The 20,082-nt window shown below is 37.8% G+C and overlaps 2 non-coding genes across 2 annotated transcripts; both read right to left on the bottom strand.

Moving 5' to 3' along the window:
- Window positions 1–4,096: 4,096 nt before the first annotated feature.
- Window positions 4,097–4,169, bottom strand: trnav-aac (transfer RNA valine (anticodon AAC)). The gene has a single exon. It is a non-coding gene; the product is annotated as a tRNA-Val (tRNA).
- A 240-nt stretch (window positions 4,170–4,409) lies between these two features.
- Window positions 4,410–4,484, bottom strand: trnav-cac (transfer RNA valine (anticodon CAC)). Its single transcript has one exon. It is a non-coding gene; the product is annotated as a tRNA-Val (tRNA).
- Window positions 4,485–20,082: the final 15,598 nt, after the last annotated feature.

The raw sequence follows: 20,082 nt of genomic DNA, 5'->3' as shown, positions 1-20,082 counted from the left end.
TTATTCCACCTCTGCGATCAGCCTCTATACTTTACCAGAGCCGCTGTCCGGACAGTTTAAACCATAATGAGTGTCCTTACTGCATTATATTGTCCACGCTGCTCCAACCCCTCAGATAGTAATAAGGTTTAGTGTCCTATATGAGCTGTGAGCTGCTAATGCAAGAATAAGAGTAGATAGACAGGCAAGTGGCTACTGTGACATATGAAGTATAGAGCAATTATGTAATGTACAATATGTCACTTATCTGGTGGAGGGATGCTATTGCTCAGTCTTGTTCCACTGTATTGAAGATAGCAATACCAGGCCATTACAGGTCAGATCTGTGGAGACCCTTCTCACAGTACGCAGCACGTTTTCTATATAGCAGGGCCGGTCCTAGCTTTCAGGGGGCCCTAAGCGGAATTTGTTTCTAGGGCCCCCAACAGTAGACGTATCCTGGCTCAGCTATTGGTGATTCAAATTTGACAACATTATGACTCTGCTCTCATCATCTTGACTAATTGTATTTGTATTTATATGACCAACATCAGACTGAAAACATCCACAACTACTATGGTCACAAGAACAGTACACAAGAAGGTCAAGAATTCTAGACAAGTTTCTGGTGGATTTTAATGTGTTCCAATTGGTGACAGTGGGCTTACATTTACATTATGAAGTGTCCTTGCACCAGTGTAAACACATAGTTGCCTTCACCTATGCCCGGCTCAAAAACAAATGTAGGCAGCAACAGATATTTTGCTACTATACATATAAAACAAATGTAATCACTTGAGAGGGATATTTAGGCTGCTGTAAACACACAAGCCCTGTTTCCAATAAAACGTGATATATTATTTTCAATATAAATGTATGAGCTCTTGGGGCCTTCAGCAGCTGCTTAGTCCGTTTATAGGCTAGGCCGGCCCTGCTATATAGAATTATGTAGCCTAATTGAATAAAAGCAAAGCAGATCTGTTTAAAGCCATAAAGTGAAAGTAAAAACATTCTAACAGATCACATCTTAAAATTTAGGCCTAAATAATAGCAAACATGTATTGAACTCTGGCTGATAAATATTATCTTGCCATGGAAGTCAGTCATTCACACTGGCTCTCTGTTTACACAGTATTAGTAATTAAGTTGCTATCTCTGAAGGCACTTGTGGAAATATAGGCTAGATATAGGCTAGAGCAAACCTACAATATAGCCTAAATATATACTTCTTTAAATTAATCTTTTTTTATTTAATTTTATGACTAATATGACTGCGTATTCTAACGTTGATAACCAAGAACATCTGCTGAAATTAGGAGAAACCATCAAGAAACATCCCAAAAGTGTATACCACACAGTGTGATGTGAGTTTCATAACATAACATCAACATTGTATTTTGTGGTTTTAATCGATTATTTCCATCCAAATGGATTTGGGGGGATGGTCTATGTTGTACTTTATTTTAAGGTTATATTCAGGCTCAGCTGTCAAATGACTAATGCTAGCATGTATGAGCATTGTCTTTGCAAAGGTGCTACTGTCATCTGCTGGGCTCAAATTGACATTACAGTCTTGGAAATACGGAGGAAGAGCCTCAGTGTTACTCCAATATATTCATTTTCAATTATCAATTATTGATTTGGCCATATTCTCATGGTCGGCGTGATGTCATCAGGTGACTTACTTAGCAACGCTACAAGGAGAAAACTTAAATGTAAAGTAATGGGCAACTTCACTTAACTCATGAAAGTCTCCCAAAATAATGCCACAAATTACTTCAAATTGCACGCAACAATGGATCAAAGCATCAGGAAGTAATACAAAGCTAAGATCACTCCTGAAGTGTTTTGGTTGTATTATATGATAAAATGATAAATTTTTCAAACCTTATTGAATGCGAGAAAGCAATTCATAGGAATAATCGTCAGGGTGTGGATTCAGGTTATTGGCAGTTGTACCTGTAGCTAATTTGGCAGTGGCAGTTGAGGATCTGAGCATCTACTCCAGTTGTCCCATGCTTTCCTATGGGCTGCAGTCTATTGTTTTCTCTTTCGCCGTGGTTGCCAAGTCGTGCAAAGTGTCATAGGAGAACTAAATACTCAGATGAACGACCATGAGAATTGACATATATTGACATACAGCTCTAATCATCAATGCAGATATTTTTCCATCTTAATGTTCATATAAATATTTTGAAACATGATGATGGTCATTTATTCATTGTGCACTGTAGTGTTGTCTGGTAAAATTAATAACTGAAACTGTAATCTTTGTCTCTTGACTTCAAATTAGCCTCTATTGACACAACATGGGAAGACGAGCTCAAAGTCAGTAAAGGAGAACAAGTCATGATAACATACCAAATGTAGAGGTAAGAGGTCTATATAAAAAGTAGTCATAGGAGAGATTCTGATCAATACTAAAACTAGAGCCAAAATTACATTTTGAAGTTTCGATACTGAAAAAACATCACATAATTAAATCAATATGTTACCTTTCAGAATTATGTACATTTGGTTGCTGTTTAGAATGATTTTCATTATTGCTGTGGTATTGAAATCGGCATTGAGCTGTGAGCCTTTTCTTTAATATCAAAACCTAATTTAAAACTGTAGAATTTTGTAATACATAGTTTAATTGTTGTTTGCATTATAATGTTTTGATTATGTTAAAAGGTGCACTATGTATGTTTGCTGGTGGGAACCTCCAGTTGCCCATATTACTCTATTTTCTGGTCTAGGTTATAATGTTGTTTCCTCATCAAGAACATACCCGGAGTTATGTTTTGTTTCATTCACACATTTAACATACAACATACAGCATACAACAATCTTACCTTTTGGAACACTCAGAAACTACAAAGAAGCAAATTTATGCAAGTAACTTTAGCCCTACAGTAACCATAACCCTAGTTTTCACACCACCCGCAAGCATGGAATGATTTATCACTGATGCAATGTTGGATGGACTAATCCAACAATCTTACCTTTTGGAACATTCATTTCAGGACACAGAAAGGCTACATTTGCTGCTGCTTTCATGATACAATCATTTTCAGCTCATGGTGGTGGTTTTCCTTTTCTTGAGAAGAAGAATGCAGAAACAACCTTGTTGATGGCTTATATGTAAATTGGCTACACATTGAGGACACATTGCCAGACGAGCCATTAGCACAGTCGTTTGAGACCCTGAAAAGAAGGTGGGGCTGTGTTGAATTACTATGACATTCCCTCACCTGAGCCACGAAGATGTCTGAATAGGATCCAGAGGACAGCATACAGTTTGATAAGAAGATCTTACTTTACTGGAGCTCTGTGTCAGAAGGCGAACAATCCAATGCTACGATTTACCAACCTGGTAAGGTTCACAGTTGAGCCTGTAAGTCTTGGACTCTCTGGAATATCCCTGGCAGTTATTTCATGATAGACAATCATCTTGCCAGATGGACTTGCCTTGAACATCAGACCCTAGCCCTACCATAACCCTGCTTTCATGATACAATCATTTTCAGCTCATGGTAGTGGTTTTCTGTTACTTGTGCAGAAGAACAATGGCTTAGCATTGATGTCCTTGCTGCTGCCAGGTGGACTCTATTCATGAGAGAAAAGTAAGTAAACTTGCCGAAACCTGCCTTTGATGGGTGTGAGGCAAATTTGATGATCACTACACTACATAAACCACATGCAAGAACCTCTTGTAAGCTACTTCACCAAAGTTAATTTTGATGAAATCTTAATACACAATGGTTAGACTCAACTGTGAACCTTACCAGGTTGGAAAAGGGCAGTTTCACTCCTCGTCGGGGAATCGAACCCCGGTCTTCCGCGTGACAGGTGGAGATACTGGCCACTATACTAACGAGGACTGGTACAGCTGGGAAGGACTGGAAATCATTCTAGAGCTTGGACATCATGGTTCCACAGCTCATGGTAGTGGTTTTCTGTTGCTTGTGAAGAAGAACAAAAGATTAGCATTGATCTAATCATTGCTGCTGCCAGGTGGACACTATTCATGACAGAAAGGTAGTTGAACTTGCCTAAAACTTTCGATGGATGTGAGACAATCTTAACAACCACTACTGCCAAGTACACGGCAAGGTGTCAACATACCAGCCTGTGTTTCTGCCCGGTTTCAAACCGGGGACCTTTCACGTGTTAGGCTAACGTGATAACCACTACACTACAGAAACCACATGTGAGCCGTTCATGTAAGTAAGTGTAGCCCTACCATAATCCAGTTTTCAGGATAAAAATCATTTTCACTTCATGGTAGTGGTTTTCTGTTGCTTGTGAAGAAGAAGAATGAATTAGCATTGATCTCATTGCTGCTGCCAGGTGGACTCTATTCATGACAGAAAGGTAGGTCAACTTGCCAAAAACTGGCCGACCACTACTGTCAGTATTCAGCAAGGAGTGAACATATCAGCCTGTGTTTCTGCCTGGTTTCAAACCAGGGCCCTTTCGCGTGTGAGGCGAACGTGATAACCACTACACTACAAAGAAGCAAATTTATGCAAGTAAATTTAGCCCTACAGTAACCATAACCCTAGTTTTCACACCACCCGCAAGCATGGAATGATTTATCACTGATGCAATGTTGGATGGACTAATCCAACAATCTTACCTTTTGGAACACTCATTTCAGGACACAGAAAGGCTACATTTGCTGCTGCTTTCATGATACAATCATTTTCAGCTCATGGTGGTGGTTTTCCTTTTCTTGAGAAGAAGAATGCAGAAACAACCTTGTTGATGGCTTATATGTAAATTGGCTACACATTGAGGACACATTGCCAGACGAGCCATTAGCACAGTCGTTCAAGACCCTGAAAAGAAGGTGGGGCTGTGTTGAATTACTATGACATTCCCTCACCTGAGCCAGCATAACTCAACAAAGGAAGCCACGAAGATGTCTGAATAGGATCCAGAGGACAGCATACAGTTTGATAAGAAGATCTTACTTTACTGGAGCTCTGTGTCAGAAGGCGAACAATCCAATGCTACGATTTACCAACCTGGTAAGGTTCACAGTTGAGCCTGTAAGTCTTGGACTCTCTGGAATATCCCTGGCAGTTATTTCATGATAGACAATCATCTTGCCAGATGGACTTGCCTTGAACATCAGACCCTAGCCCTACCATAACCCTGCTTTCATGATACAATCATTTTCAGCTCATGGTAGTGGTTTTCTGTTACTTGTGCAGAAGAACAATGGCTTAGCATTGATGTCCTTGCTGCTGCCAGGTGGACTCTATTCATGAGAGAAAAGTAAGTAAACTTGCCGAAACCTGCCTTTGATGGGTGTGAGGCAAATTTGATGATCACTACACTACATAAATTTATTGTGATTACATAAGAATACAAATAAAAAAAAATTATTTTTTAATTCAGCCCCTGAAGTTGACCCACGGACATTATGGTACGCTCTTAAGGGTTGCATTTGTAATGCTACGATTTCTTACTCATCACATATTAATAAGATAAAGTTAGAGAAAATTAAATGATATGAGCACATTTTACAAGTATTAGAACAAAAACAACATCGAGTGGGATTCTCTGACAACAGAGCAGAAATTATTGAGGTTGTTAAATCAAAGTTATACACACTTCTCTGAGCGAGAGCTGAATTTGACATTCATAGAGCTAGACAAAACCATTATTTTAATAGTACCAGAAATAATTCACTTGTTGCAATTAAATAAATCCACAAAACACAGTAATATAACCACTATTAAAGCAAACAATGAAACATTAACAAATCCTAAAGATATAAATAATGAGTTTTACTCTTTTTATCAAACACTATATTCATCCACAATTGAGTTAAATAAAGCAGGACGTAAAAAATTTCTACATGACTTAAGATTAACTTCATTATCTCAAGAAGAAAGTACAAATCTTAAGAGTAAATTTTCACTGAATGAGCTTCATGCTGCTCTAAATAGCATGAAACAAGGTAAATCTCCAGGTTGGGATGGTATCCCTCCAGAATTTTATCTTACATTTTGGAATGATTTAGACTTTTGCTCTTAAAAATGATTTGGACCTCAATTGAGAAAGGTTCCTTCATTAATGATGCGAATCAAGCAATAATTGCTCTTTTACCTAAACCAAAGATCAAACTCTATGTAGTAATTATAGGCCTTTATCACTTCTTAATACTGATGTTAAAGTTTATGCCTGAATCCTGGCTCATCGCATTGACCCATATATGTCAAAATTGATTAATTGTGATCAAACTGGTTTTATCAAAAATCGATTGGCATCTGATAACATAAGACGATTACTTCATATTATCCACGACGCCACTGAAATCCCATCTGACTGTGTTATTTTATCTCTTGATGCTGAAAAAGCTTTTGATCAGCTTGAATGGGAGTATCTCTGGATGGTTATGGATCATTTTAAACTGGGACATACTTTCATCAATAAGGTAAAATTACTATACACGGATCCTTCAGCTGTGGTGAGAAGTGGAAGTATTACGTCATCTTCTCTTCGTATATCTAGATCATGTCGTCAAGGGTGCCCTTTAAGTCCTTTTCTTTTTGCCTTGTCTTTAGAACCCTTAGCTCAAAAAATAAGACAAAATAACTTTATCTTTCCTATAAGTTTTAATAATACTAATCATTACATCTCTCTATATTGTGACGACATTTTATTATATATAGATAAAGCATCGACCTCTATCCCACATATACTTGAGACATTTAAAGAGTTCGGTTCATATTCTGGATATAAGATAAATTGGTTAAAATCGGCTTTACTTCCTCTTAATTCATATTCCAACCTTGTATCACTTCCGTCTATAATTCCGAGAGTAGAGCATTTCAAATATTTGGGTGTGGAAATCTATCCATCACTAAATGTAATTGCTTCTACAAACTTCATAAACATTTTAAACCAGGTAACTCTTGACTTACAACGATGGGATAATTTCCCTACTACTTTGCAAAATCGAATTTCTATTATTAAAACAGATATATTACCACATATACTTTTTTATTTTGCAATGCTTCCCCTCTCTCCACCGCCCAGGTATTTTGAAAGGCTTCACTCTCTGATTTCAAAATATCTATGGAAAGGAAACCGACCACGTGTCTCTTTAGCTACGTTACAGCGGCACAAATCTTCAGGAGGCCTTTCAGTGCCCAATTTCAAATACTATTACTGGTCTTTTGTTTTACATCCACTGTCTTCATGGTTCTGCCCAATGAGTGACTTTGCATGGAAATGCATAGAAGAAAATCTAGTTCACCCTCAAAGATTAAAAGGACCTAATTTACTCTGCTATCCCACTTAAACGAGCAAAGACTCGTTTTGGCCCAATAATTACTAATTTACTATCAGTCTGGAGATACGTGGAAGAATCTAAAAGTATACAAAAATGGCATAAGAACAGTCCACTTTTCCACAACTATTCATTACTATCAGGGGCCAAACCATTTGTTTTTTCACAATGGGAAGAGAAAGGGATTCATGTATTAGGAGACATGTTTGGTGATTCTGGGCTTTTCCCTTTTAGTGATGATGAGGTCTTTAACCTGCCAGCATCTTCTTTTTTCTTGTACCTGCAGTTGAGATCCTCCATGAGCCTATGGGGTTCCATGGACTGAACCCCTCACCACACACAAATTACACCATATATTAAATAGAAAAAAGAGCTTTGTTACACAAATATATAATTTATTATTGATTGCAAATTATAAACCATTGAAAATTGAAAACGTGTGGAGTAAGGATTTGGATGCAGCAATGGAGAATGACAACTGGAAAAGAATATGGAATACAGTTACTTACTCATCAAAAAATCCAAACCATCAGGTACTACACTTCAACTTTTTACATAGAACTTATTTAACCCCTAAAAAGAGACACCTGATGAAGCTCACTTCTTCTCCATATTGTGATAAATGTTCAGAAAATGTGATTGGTACTTTTATCCACATGTTTTGGGATTGTAAAGACGTCAATATATTTTGGAAAACTGTACATTCCTATTTAGCTAAAATGTTAAACAAAGATTTTTGTTTTACCCCTCTTATCATTTTTGATTAATGATTTTTTAATGTTATCAAATTGGTCCTTTTTTCACAAAAAGATTTTACTGGCAGGGTTGACAGCAGCGAAAAAACTGCTGGCCCTTCGCTGGCAAACATCTAATAACTTGACTCTGAGTCACTGGATCAATACCTTTCGCTACATCATCAACATGGAACTATCAGGAGCTAAAATGCATGGAGCCAAAACAAAAACTATCTCATTATGGAGTAAAACCTTATTGGAACTGGATAATCTTAAATAAGCAAGACTGTGTATATATGTATGTGTGTGTGTGTGTATATATATATATATATATATATATATATATATATATATATATATATATATATATATATATATATATATATATATATATATATATATATATATATATATATATATATATATATATATATATATTTGTAAGTGTATATGTAAATATATATAAGTATAGTATGTATAGTAATGTATAGGGGTATAGGAATACATATATAATGTGCACGCATATATATGTTTTATGGAATAGGTGAGTGTATATGTATGTACGCATATTGGAAGTATGTATTTTGTTATGTATTTTGTAAGTGTACGTGCGCATACACACAGACAAATACGCAATGTTTTGATCCTGTACATGTGGAGCCCAGGGAGGGGGGGGTAGGATATCACCATGAGCTCGGGATGATTTTTTTAATTTTTTATTTTTTTTTCTTGGGGGAGGGTTATCGTGTTTTTGTTGTTCTGTTGTTGTTATTATGTAAACAAAAAAAATTTGATCACAAAAAAAAAGTGGGAAGCTGCTCAGACTGCACAGTGTAAACGACTTCATATTTAAGAAAACACTGAAATCTTCATGACTTAAGTCTGAATAGATAGATCCATATACGCCGTAAACAGGCCTGGTTACATATAAAATTGTTTCGTTGCAGGAGATTTCTTGGGCTGATCCATGAAGAGCAGAACATGGCACTTTTAGCCTCAAATATTTACATTATGGAGTATTTAAACACACTGAGCTGAGTGCAGACACCATGGACCAGGACAGGAGCTTCAGGATCAGTGGTGAATATATGACTGATGTTTTTCTTCTCCAACAGTAAAACCAACATTTTATTTTTTCTGTCTCAGTATTTGCACTCCTTGGTCCTTGGTGAGAGCTTCTATTTAATATAATTCACTTTTACACAACACAGTCCCTGCAATTTCCCCACTGTGGGACAAATAAATGTTCTTTTATCTTACCTTATTTGGAAAAGGAGCATCATTTTAGTCAGACAGAATTACACAATTTTAATCAAAAGTCAAGTAATTCAAAACTTATTGGGTAAAATAACAAAGCAAAAATCTAGTTTGTTAAAAAACTGAAATGTAAATCATTATTGTTCATCTCAAATGTTTGTAAGCATTTTTGTTTCATGAGATGCACACAATTTTACAGAGAGACGATAGCGCCGCTCAGTGGACAGAATGAAAAACACATGTTCAGTGTGTGGAAGTTTGTGCATATCAGATCATTTTGTCTAAATGTGTTTTATTTCGTCAGGTTTTGTGCTTTTGTGTTGAGATCTTTGGCTAAAACCCGGGATTAGATCTTCATTGACTTCTCCAAAACTGAACAGGAAACACAGAGGCTCATGAAACAAAAAGGAAAACTGTTTAACAACAGGATGAAGGTAGTCCAACATTTTAGGACTTAAACCCACACACATTGACCAATTCTATAGATTTTAATGTTGGTTATGCTTCTTTAAAGAGAGTTGTTTCAGATGAAGTGACTTTTCCTCACATTTCTGCTGCCGTCCTTGAAATGAACATGTCTGTATCAGTAAATCTGCCTTTTCAGACCTTTTACACTTTATTAGGGGTTTGATCCCAGTTTATATCCTGTTCTGGTTCTAGTTTAGTCCTGGTTTAATCCATGTTTTGTTATGGGTTTAGTCAAGTTTAGTCCAAATTTGATGTGGTATACGCTCTACACTCTCAAATGGCACAAAATCAGGTCCCCATGACTTATTATTAGATCAAAAACATGATTTAAAGTTCAGATATGGCTTAAAACATATGGCTTAGGATAAAAAGGACGGAAACCCACAATGAGTGTGTTTTCCAGTGTGAAATGATCCTAATAAAGACTCCCCACCTCCTTTTTATTACTCTATCATTACATGTGAATTACAGTGATTAGTAAACGCTTCATTCACATTAACTGTCTCAGCTGGTCCAGAACGCTGCTGCTCGTCTTTTAACTGGTTCTCAGAAATTTGACCACATAACTCCCATTCTGAAATCTCTCCATTGGCTACCTGTTCAGTTTGGCATTGATTTTAAGATTCTTTTATTTGTTTTTAATTGTCTGCATGGCCTGGTCCCTCTGTATCTGTCTGAGCTGCTGGTGCCTCGCCCTCCCGCTCTCTCAGGTCTGCAGGTCGGGTTCTCCTCATGGTCCCTAAGCCAAAAAGGAAACACAGGGGTGATCGGGCTTTTTCAGTGGCTGCTCCTAAACTCTGGAATGCACTTCCGCTGAATGTTAGAATGGACGACTCACTTCCTGTTTTGAAATCTCTTCTTAAAACTCATTTTTTCAGCTTGGCTTTTAACTCAGTGTAAAGAGCTGACATTTATCATGTTCTGTTTTTAATGTTATTGCGTCTCATGTTTTTTGTGTTTTAACCTGTGTACAGCACTTTGGTCGACTGTGTTGTTTTTAAAGTGCTTTGTAAATAAAGTTGGATTGGATTGGATGAATAAGAGTGTGTCATGTCCACGATACTCCATAAATGCCCTGAGTAATACACCACTGCTCTGCGGCGCACGGTTTCACTTTGACTCAGGACATGGACACAGGAGCTCACTACTTGAATCAACTAGAGTCTAGACAAAGTAGTACAGGAACAAGGTCATTTGTTTTGGCCTCTTTTAATATTTTAAGATTGAATTATTATTATTATTATTATTATTATTATTATTATTATTATTATTATTTTAAATGTTTTATTTTAGTTTAAATTGTAATTTTTGTTTTAATTTTATTTATTTCATTTTTTTATTTATTTTTATTTATTTCATGTTTTAATTTATTTTATTTTGTATTTACTTTATTTTTATTTATTTTATTTTTATTTATTTTATTTTAATACTTCATAATCTGTGTCTGTTAAAGTTCAGTTATTCTTGCCAAACATATATTTTTCTTTGCAATCAACTAGAAAAATCATGTGATTTTTGAATCAGAATTTTGGTGTGTGTGTTTACAAGTGTCGTTTAATCAATGGATTTAGAGTAATTAGGAAGACAAATTACAATGAATTTGAACTTTGTTCAGTCTTAAACATTCTCTCTCTCTTTCGTTTGTTTGTTTATTTATTATTTAATGAAGGGACAATGCATATTAAGAACAGAGGCATGAGGAACGAATCCCACACCTGTAAATATGCAGGATTATAGCCAGTGCTAATTTTTAAATCTTGCATTTATTCAGTTATATATATACCTAAATATCAGTCAGTAGTTGCAAGAGGGACCAGTTTATCTCCCTAAAAACAATAATTGAAGACAGTTTTATCACAAGTATCTTTGTCCCAAAACAGCAAATTATTGGGAGTTGGTTGGTTCACTAATAAGTATTAATTTTGTCAGATTTCAGAACAAGAAGTGAAGTTTTTAGCCTAAAATCCAGTGTTCAATGCAGATTGCCTGTAATAGTGTGTTTGTGTAGATATAAAATCAGCCCTATCACTGTCATAATTGGTTCTACTAAAGTGATAATATTAAGTGTGCCAACATAGACCCTCTACTCTGTTGTGATGAGGTTTAAAAGGTTACTTCATTTTCAAAAGTACTTGAACAGAAGTTAACAGTGAGCATTGGCCCTGGATGGATGGCCCTGGTCCAGTCCTGGTTGTGGCTGCCTCAGCAATGATAAAAGATTTAAGAGCTCCAACCTTCAGGCAGGTTCCTCTCTGCGGACAGCCCCGAGAGAGCCCGGCATACAGAGACTTTATTCTGTTTAATTCATATCATTTCAAAGTATTGCTCAACTAGAAGTAAAAGTACTCAACAAAGGACGTGAATGAATGTAGGTAAACACGTATTCTTACTACCACTACTGCAGCAAATGCCAAAAATACTACAATACTGTTGTAACTGATACAAATTAGATACTATGGCAGCTTCTCTTGCTTCCACTAATGCAACTACTACTCCTACTCCAATACTACAACTATTACTACTACTACAACCACGACTATGGGACCGAAGCGCAGTGAAATAAATACATTAAAAAACAAAAATGTCTAGATACTTAAAACATTTATTTATTTATTCAATGTTTAACCAGGTGGGTCAATTGAGAACAACTTCTCATTTACAATGACGACCTGGATAGGCAGCTTCAGTGAAACACATAAAACACAAACACAATTCACAAATCAAAGAATAAAACTTTAAGAGGGGAGGATAGAATAGTGGTTAAAAACATGTGCAGTGATCTTTTAAAATTAAACAGATTGAGCTTTTAAAAACAGAGAGAGAAACAAAAGAACCAAGTTTTAAATCCTGCTGTAGATGGTTCCAGTCACTTGCTGCAGAGAACTGAAATGAGTTTTGGCCTAAGGCTGTGCGAGCTTTGGTACTGACAGCTGTATGTATCTGTTGGAGCGGAGTGCACGGCTGGAGCTGTGGATATTTAGCAGTGAACTGAGATATGAGGGGGTCATACCTAGTAAAGCTTTGTAAATGAAAATGAACCAGTGAGTTTGTCTGCGGGTGTGAAGAGATGGCCACTTGAGCAGAGAGTAAAGCCTAAAGTGGTGAATGTTGAACGCTGCACCAGTAACAAAACGAATGGCTGAATGATAAAGAACATCCAGCTTGTGGAGCAAAGTTTTTGATGCAGATCTATAAAGTATGTCACCATAGTCTAAAATAGGAAGGACTGTAGCTTTAACTAGCAGCTCTTTAGCAGAGTGTGTGAAGGATGCTTTGTTACGGTATAAGAAGCCTATTCGTGATTTCACTTTAGTAAGCAGACTATTAATGTGCATTTCAAAATTTAGGGACGAGTCTAGCCATACACCAAGGTACTTATAATGCTTGACAAATTCTATTTCTGCACCGTCCAGGGTCACAATATTTAGACAGATATTCTGAGGGAGTTTTCTGCCAAAGATCATGCCTTTTGTTTTTTGCACATTTAGAGTTAAGTGAAGTTCAGAAAAAGCATGCTGCAGGAGAGTGAAGCTATTTTGAAGCAGAGATACTGGAAAAGCAGAAAGTCTGGTCTTCCTCCTCCTCGCCTGGCTCTCCTCCTCCTCGTCTGGTCTTCCTCCTCCTCGCCTGGCCGATTTTTCTTGTTTTGTCTGATTTTTCCTGTTGTTTTGTTTTTGTGTGTATATCACGGTGGCTGAGTGGCAACACTCATGCCTCACAGCAAGAGGGTTCGGTTCGATCCCCGGGTCGCTCAGGCCTTTCTGTGTGGAGTTTTTCATGTTTCTCCCCGTGTCTGGATGGGTTTCCTCCGGGTACTCCGGTTTCCCCCATCAACCAAAACATGAACGCCCTTCGAGACAACTGTTGTTATGATTTTGGGCGTTACAAAAATAAATGAATTGAATAGATAAGGACAAGGGCTGTGCGTATAAAGGATTGTGTCGTCCGTGTACAAGTGTAAGTGAGATTCCCCCACAGCATGAATGATATTATTTATATAAATATTGAATAGAGTGGGTCCGAGAATGGAACCTTGTGGAAGACCTTTAACGAGAGGTAAAGGTTCTGATAAGAGCAGTAGCCTTTAAACCAGGCTATAGCACTGTCTGAAAAACCAGTCTCTTTTAGTCTGTCCAGTAAGATGCCTTGGTCCACAGAATCAAAAGCCTTGGCTAGGTCCACAAAAATAGCCACACAATACTCCTTGCTGTCAATAGCAGAAACAATGTCATTTAGGACTTTCACTGCTGCAGTCAGACAACTGTGCCTCGCCCTAAAACCTGATTGCATCGGATTCAAAATATTTGTGACTCCAAGTGTTCTATAAGCTGTTCATTAACTAGCTTTTTGAATACTTTTGAAAGACAGGGCAAAATAGAGATGGGTCTTTGAAGTCATTCTTTGAAGCCTCTCTTGTCGCTCATTGTGATGCAGTGAATCGTGTTATTATTATGCACACGGGGTTCTTTCAAGGATGTTAGCGTTAGCCTAGCCCTCGCTCTCTACACTGTGTTTAATTCATATTGCGGCTCACCCAGGGCACATTAGTGATGCTGCAGCAGTGGAACCTGACTCACAGCTGGGGCAGTTCTGTGGGGACCTGTGTGTTCAGCTCTGTTCAAATCAGATCACACAGTCGATGGAAATGTCATAGGCAGGTCCACGGGGAAATAATATATTTTTATTGAAGCATTATATCATCTTGTCCAGTTCAATATTTTGTTGACTAGAGCTGCAACTAACGATTACATTAATAGTTGACTCAAACTATTATGTCTATTGTACACTGAGACTTAAAATATACTTTTAACAACATAAAGGTTGAAATAAGGAAATAAAGTTTTGATTTAATAATGCTACTCTCTAAAATGTCTCTATGGTTCAGATAACTCTTAAAATATGACTATGATAACTTTTTATAGTCCACTAGACTAGACTACAGTCGTAAGAACAGGCACTGCACCGTAAATATACAACCAACTAGTAACAACCCGCTTTTCATCATTCCACCCTTTACTCAAGTAGTTTAATATTTCTTCCCACTTGTGGCTGTACTTAATGGAGACCAAAAATATTTATACATCTGTCTGTAACATCTGTCAAGGACAAAATGTGACCAGAACAAGTGAATGATGCAATAATAATAAATTTATTAATAATAAAAATGAAATCATAAAATAAAAATAATAAAATAAAATAATAAAAATTGCAAGAAGAAATAATAATAAAATAAAATAATAAAAATTGCAAGAAGAAATAATAATAAAATAAAATAATAAAAATTGCAAGAAGACTTAGTCTTCTTGTAAATGCACACAACAAAACAATGTGTCCACGACTCTCCGTAGGACTCTACGAACCCTCCGGAAAAAAGAGCGCTTTGGGGGTTTGGCCACTGGAGTGTCGTCCATGTCCTCTACTTGGACGGTCAGATCTGTGTTTTCAGACCAATGGATGACTTCAGAGATGTCTGAATAATAAACTGGCTCACGCTCATCCCCGCTGCTGCCAGGTGCTGTGAGTGAGGGAGCACGAGACGTTTGTCCACAAAGGGACCCGACGCCAGAGTCTTGGTCAGTAGATGGATCTGGAGCATCTGTTTGGATGTTAAAAGTTGCGTCGGAGACACACTCTTGATCCTCCGGGGGACTTGGCAATGGATTCGCCACCGGACAGACCAACTTCAACTCCTCTGAGCTCATCAAATCCGTTTGGAAGTTAACTGTTGCGTCGGAGACACACTCTTGATCCTCCGGGGGACTTGGCAATGAGTTCGCCACCGGACTCACACTTGTGTTTTCAGACCAATGGATGACTTCAGAGATGTCTGAATAATAAATCGGCTCACGCTCATCCCCGCTGCTGCCAGGTGCTGTGAGTGAGGGAGCACGAGATGTTTGTCCACGAAGGGACCCGACGCCAGAGTCTTGGTCAGTTGATGGATCTGGAGCATCTGTTTGGATGTTAAAAGTTGCGTCGGAGACACACTCTTGATCCTCCGGGGGACTTGGCAATGAGTTCGCCGCCGGACAGACCATCATCAACTCCTCTGAGATCATCAAACTGAAAAACACACACACACAAGTCAGTATCCACACACTATTTGAGTTTTAACATAAATGTCTGAGGTCTTTGCACACTTACTATCCCTGGAGCTGAGGGTCTTTCAGATGAGACATCGTGATGTAGGAGTGCTGGAGCGCCTGACTGGGAGTGAGTCTCTGCTCTCCAGTGACACTCAGCAACCCCTTCAGGAGGTCAATAAAGGCCTTCCTGTCCTCCACTTTGGCGGAGGAGTTATCTGGATGACTCTGTACATTACAAAACAAACACTGGTTAGACTCAGTGAAACACAGATCTGCTTTATGAGGTGAGGGTTGATCGATGATGGAGACTTACACTGACGAGGCCATCCAAGCAGCTGGGGACATCATAGAATGTGTCCTCCTCTTCAGTGGTGGTGTCATTTATGGCACAATATTCTTCTGGAGTCTATAAAATGACAAGCGTGTGAGTGAAATTGCTTTGGAAATCTCAAATCAAAATACAATAGTTCAATGTTCACTACAAACAAACAAGTACCAAAAGTCTCCATGTGTGCTGGTCTTCAGTAAAGAAGCTCGTGCTGTACTGTCCCGCCTGCAGCTGGTGGTCTGGGGGTAGTCCCAGTAAAGCCACCATGCGTTTTACAGCTTGGTACTCGCAGTTGACAGGGAACAAGTTGTCACCCAGATACAGGAAGGCCAGAACGCAGCCAAATCCCCACACATCAATGGCCTCTGTGAACGGGAGACCAAGTGTGACCTCGGGAGCCCTAGAAAACAACACAATTAGACCAAGTTCAAACTAGTCCTGGTTTAGTCCGAGTTGGTCCTGGTTTAGTCCTGGTTAGTCATGGTCTCTGGTCACAATTTAAAGGAAACGTGCGAAAAAGCTGAGTTAAAAATGTTGCGTAAATGAAAATCTGCTGCTTGTGGTGAGATGTCATTATAAAAAGAGTGTTTTTTGGAAGTAAGTTGACTTGTATCTATACTATCTGTTGTTTTAGATCAATACTGCAGTTCACAATGTCTTATGATCTGTATAATATTACTAAAAACAAGATCCTTTACACGTCCTAGCCCACTATATTCCTCCTGATATCCTCGTACCTGTATCCAATTGGCTGGAGTTCGGATCCCAGTTCTGCTTGGGAGGTTTTTCTGGCCTCTCCAAAGTCAATTAACTTGACTCTTAAAGGCTCGTCCTCCAGGTTAGTGAACATGACATTATAAGGTTTAATGTCAGTATGCAGGATACCGAGGCCTTTAAGTGCGTCTAAAGCCACCAACAACTGCAGAGACAAAAGATGAAGAAAGTTATTGTCATTTGAATTGATAAAAAGTAAAAAATGTGGTTGAACTTAAACTTGTAAATAACTGGGATGCAAGAAATCGAATAAAAAGTGAGTTTAATATGAACTAGATCACTATAATTTGTAATGAATCCTTCAGTACCTGGTGGGCAATAGGCCAGATCTCGTTGAGTGCGAGCGGTTCACAGTCCCTGTTTATCATAAAAGAAAACAGGTCTATTTCGAGCATTTCAAAGGCCACACAACGCTGACCCATGAACTGGAACTGCTCCACAAAGTGCACGATGTTAGTGCGGACGGGGTCGAGGACACTGAGCTCCTCCATCATGGATATCTAAAGAGACACAACTCTGAGTTAAAACTGTGAAGTCAAATAGCATAATATTAAATACATAAAGTCACCGCCTGGATTAGACTCAGCAAGTAGTTATTTTGATTGTGTACGTGAGAAAAATTGTACACAAGTAATAGTAACGTTAAATAAAAATAGTTAAAAAAGAAAAAAGTAACCACTCAACAGTAACTTAGAGAGTAACTGTCAGGACCTAATATCTGATTTATAATTTGAAGTGAATGTAACTGGAAGGATGAAACATTAAATACTGCACAAACTTATTTCAAAAACAGACACAAAAATGACACAAACTAAACCATATCTGAAGGAGCGATGATAGAAACACAAATGTTCACTTAATTTCATATTGTCGACATAAACTTTTCATCACTTGTAGATTTACTCACAGTGGGAAGAGTAACCAACACTTTTACTCAAGCAAGAGTACTGTTACTTCAATAAAAAATATGACTCAAAAAGGTTACTCAAGTCAATGTAAATGAGTTCTGCCTATATCTGCAAATTAGGGACGAGCAGAACTGTATCAAACATTTAGATACGTTTTCAATTAATTTTTAGTTTTGTTTTATTGCTTTTTTAAACTGTAAATGCTGTGCCCTGTGTAACTGTATCTTGTCTTCATTTGGCAGGCCTTTGTCTCCCTCTCTCTGCTGTTGTGGGTACTGCAGTGCGCGTCTCAACTGTTCACAATCAAGAACAAAATGGCCTGAAGAAACGCCTCAGTTCACCATCTCGAAAATCCACCCACAAAACTTGATAAACCTAGACTGAATGTACACATAAAGAAGCTTAAATCAAAAGTGCTATTTTATTATCCTTATGCATTTGTATGACAGACTTTGACTTCTGTGCTGCTATGGTGCTAAAGATTTTAAACTCTCAAATGCATTTTAAATATTTTATTCCTGAATGTCTTTTTTCATCTCTGATTTAGCTGTAATTATTTTCAAAGCACAATCTAACGACCGTGTAATGTATTGATGCTCAAGCTTCTTTTCTATAGACACACGTCACTTTAATGCCTTATCGCTTTAGTTCACGACTCCCATGTATACCTCTAAGCAGATTACGTCAAAGTATTTCACTACCTGCCTGTAATGCTGAACCAAACTATTTTCCACTATGCAATAAATATAACATAAAAATAACACTAGAACTTATACGTTGTCTTGGTTTGAATTTTATAGTGTTGTATATTAGCAGTGACATTCGATTCAGTAATGGTTAGTAACATAGTAATAGTGATTTGAGACCATTGTGAATGTAACATACTTAGATATGATTTATTTATTTGATTGAAGGAAGAATATGACATTTTTTTGTTTTCAAATATCAAAACAAGATAAACATGATATATAAGATATAGTTTTTACTGATAACAATTATAATGCTGATTTATACTTACCAGAAACATATGTGATAGCTACGTTCTGTTATAATTTGATGTTTAGGTTCTCAAGACGATTATTCAATCAGAAAGGAGAATGAGCCTCACAAGAGTCTCTCCTTTGGGTTGCCAGTTTCAATGCTGAAATCCAGTTGGTCCAGTGACTGAATTCTGGAGGTTCTGAGTTTTGCATATACTGAGAATGAGAAACAGTTGTATGTGTCTCTCTCTGCAGGTTAAGACTCTGGACACACAGGTTCAGTTGTGATTGTAGTACTTAAACCAGCAAGAGTTCAGGCTAAATACCCTAACCTTTAATTCAATCCAGTGTATTTTTGTAAACTGTCCCAGAGCATCCCCAGTCCTCAGAACCTCCCCCTCAGCAAGAAAACAAAAAAAGTGTGAAAAAGTAATATCTGTAGGAAAACCACAGCGAAGGAGAGCTCCACACTCATGGATGCGCAGGCTGCAGAGTTCATTCCAAACCAGGACTAAACCAAGTCTACATCCTGGAACGAAACAGGGCTCAAACCAGAACCGGTTTGGACACATCCTAAACGTAAAGTGGGATATTGTAGTTTATGATTCGGTATTTGGGAAGGTTCAATTTGATCTGTGGCTAAACCACTTTAATACCAGTAGCGGGCGCTGTTTACCTTCTATGCCGTGCCAGTTTATTTCATTTTATTTTTGTAAGGTATTTTCTAGCAGTACAGCACTACATCAAACTTAGTAAATCAAGCTTGATTTACTAATGTGAAGGTAAATGACACATGCCACCAGGGGGCGCACACCTATGGAATGCACCTGAACTCATGAAGATGTTGTGCAGACCTCCCACCCACACACACACACCCACACACCCAAACAAACACACACACACACAGGGGGGGACTATGGAAACTATGGAATTACTATTAACTAGTCACCTGGCAAATCCACACTAAATACCTTTGTATTTTTAAACAGGATATCGGTCTCTACCTGGCACCACTCCCTTGTTATGTCTCGAGCCAAACAGTAGGCTACTGTGCAATCAGATTTGTTTATTTTAGTGATGCTTGAAACAAAGTTGCTCATTGGTCACCTATCAATTTGAACACAAGGAAAATTCTCTCACCTCAAAATGTAGTGTGTTGCTCATTGAAACCCACCGAGACACAGGCAGAAACATGCAAACTCCACACATAAAAGCTCTATGTGCAGTGTACACAAATGCTACAATAGTGACCTCTTAATCATGAAAACCAGGTACTG

Source organism: Periophthalmus magnuspinnatus, chromosome 21 (assembly GCF_009829125.3).
Source record: "Periophthalmus magnuspinnatus isolate fPerMag1 chromosome 21, fPerMag1.2.pri, whole genome shotgun sequence".
Taxonomy (NCBI): Eukaryota; Metazoa; Chordata; class Actinopteri; order Gobiiformes; family Gobiidae; genus Periophthalmus; species Periophthalmus magnuspinnatus.
The sequence above is the reverse complement of the archived record's forward strand: the minus strand, read 5'-3'. Positions and strand labels throughout refer to the sequence as shown.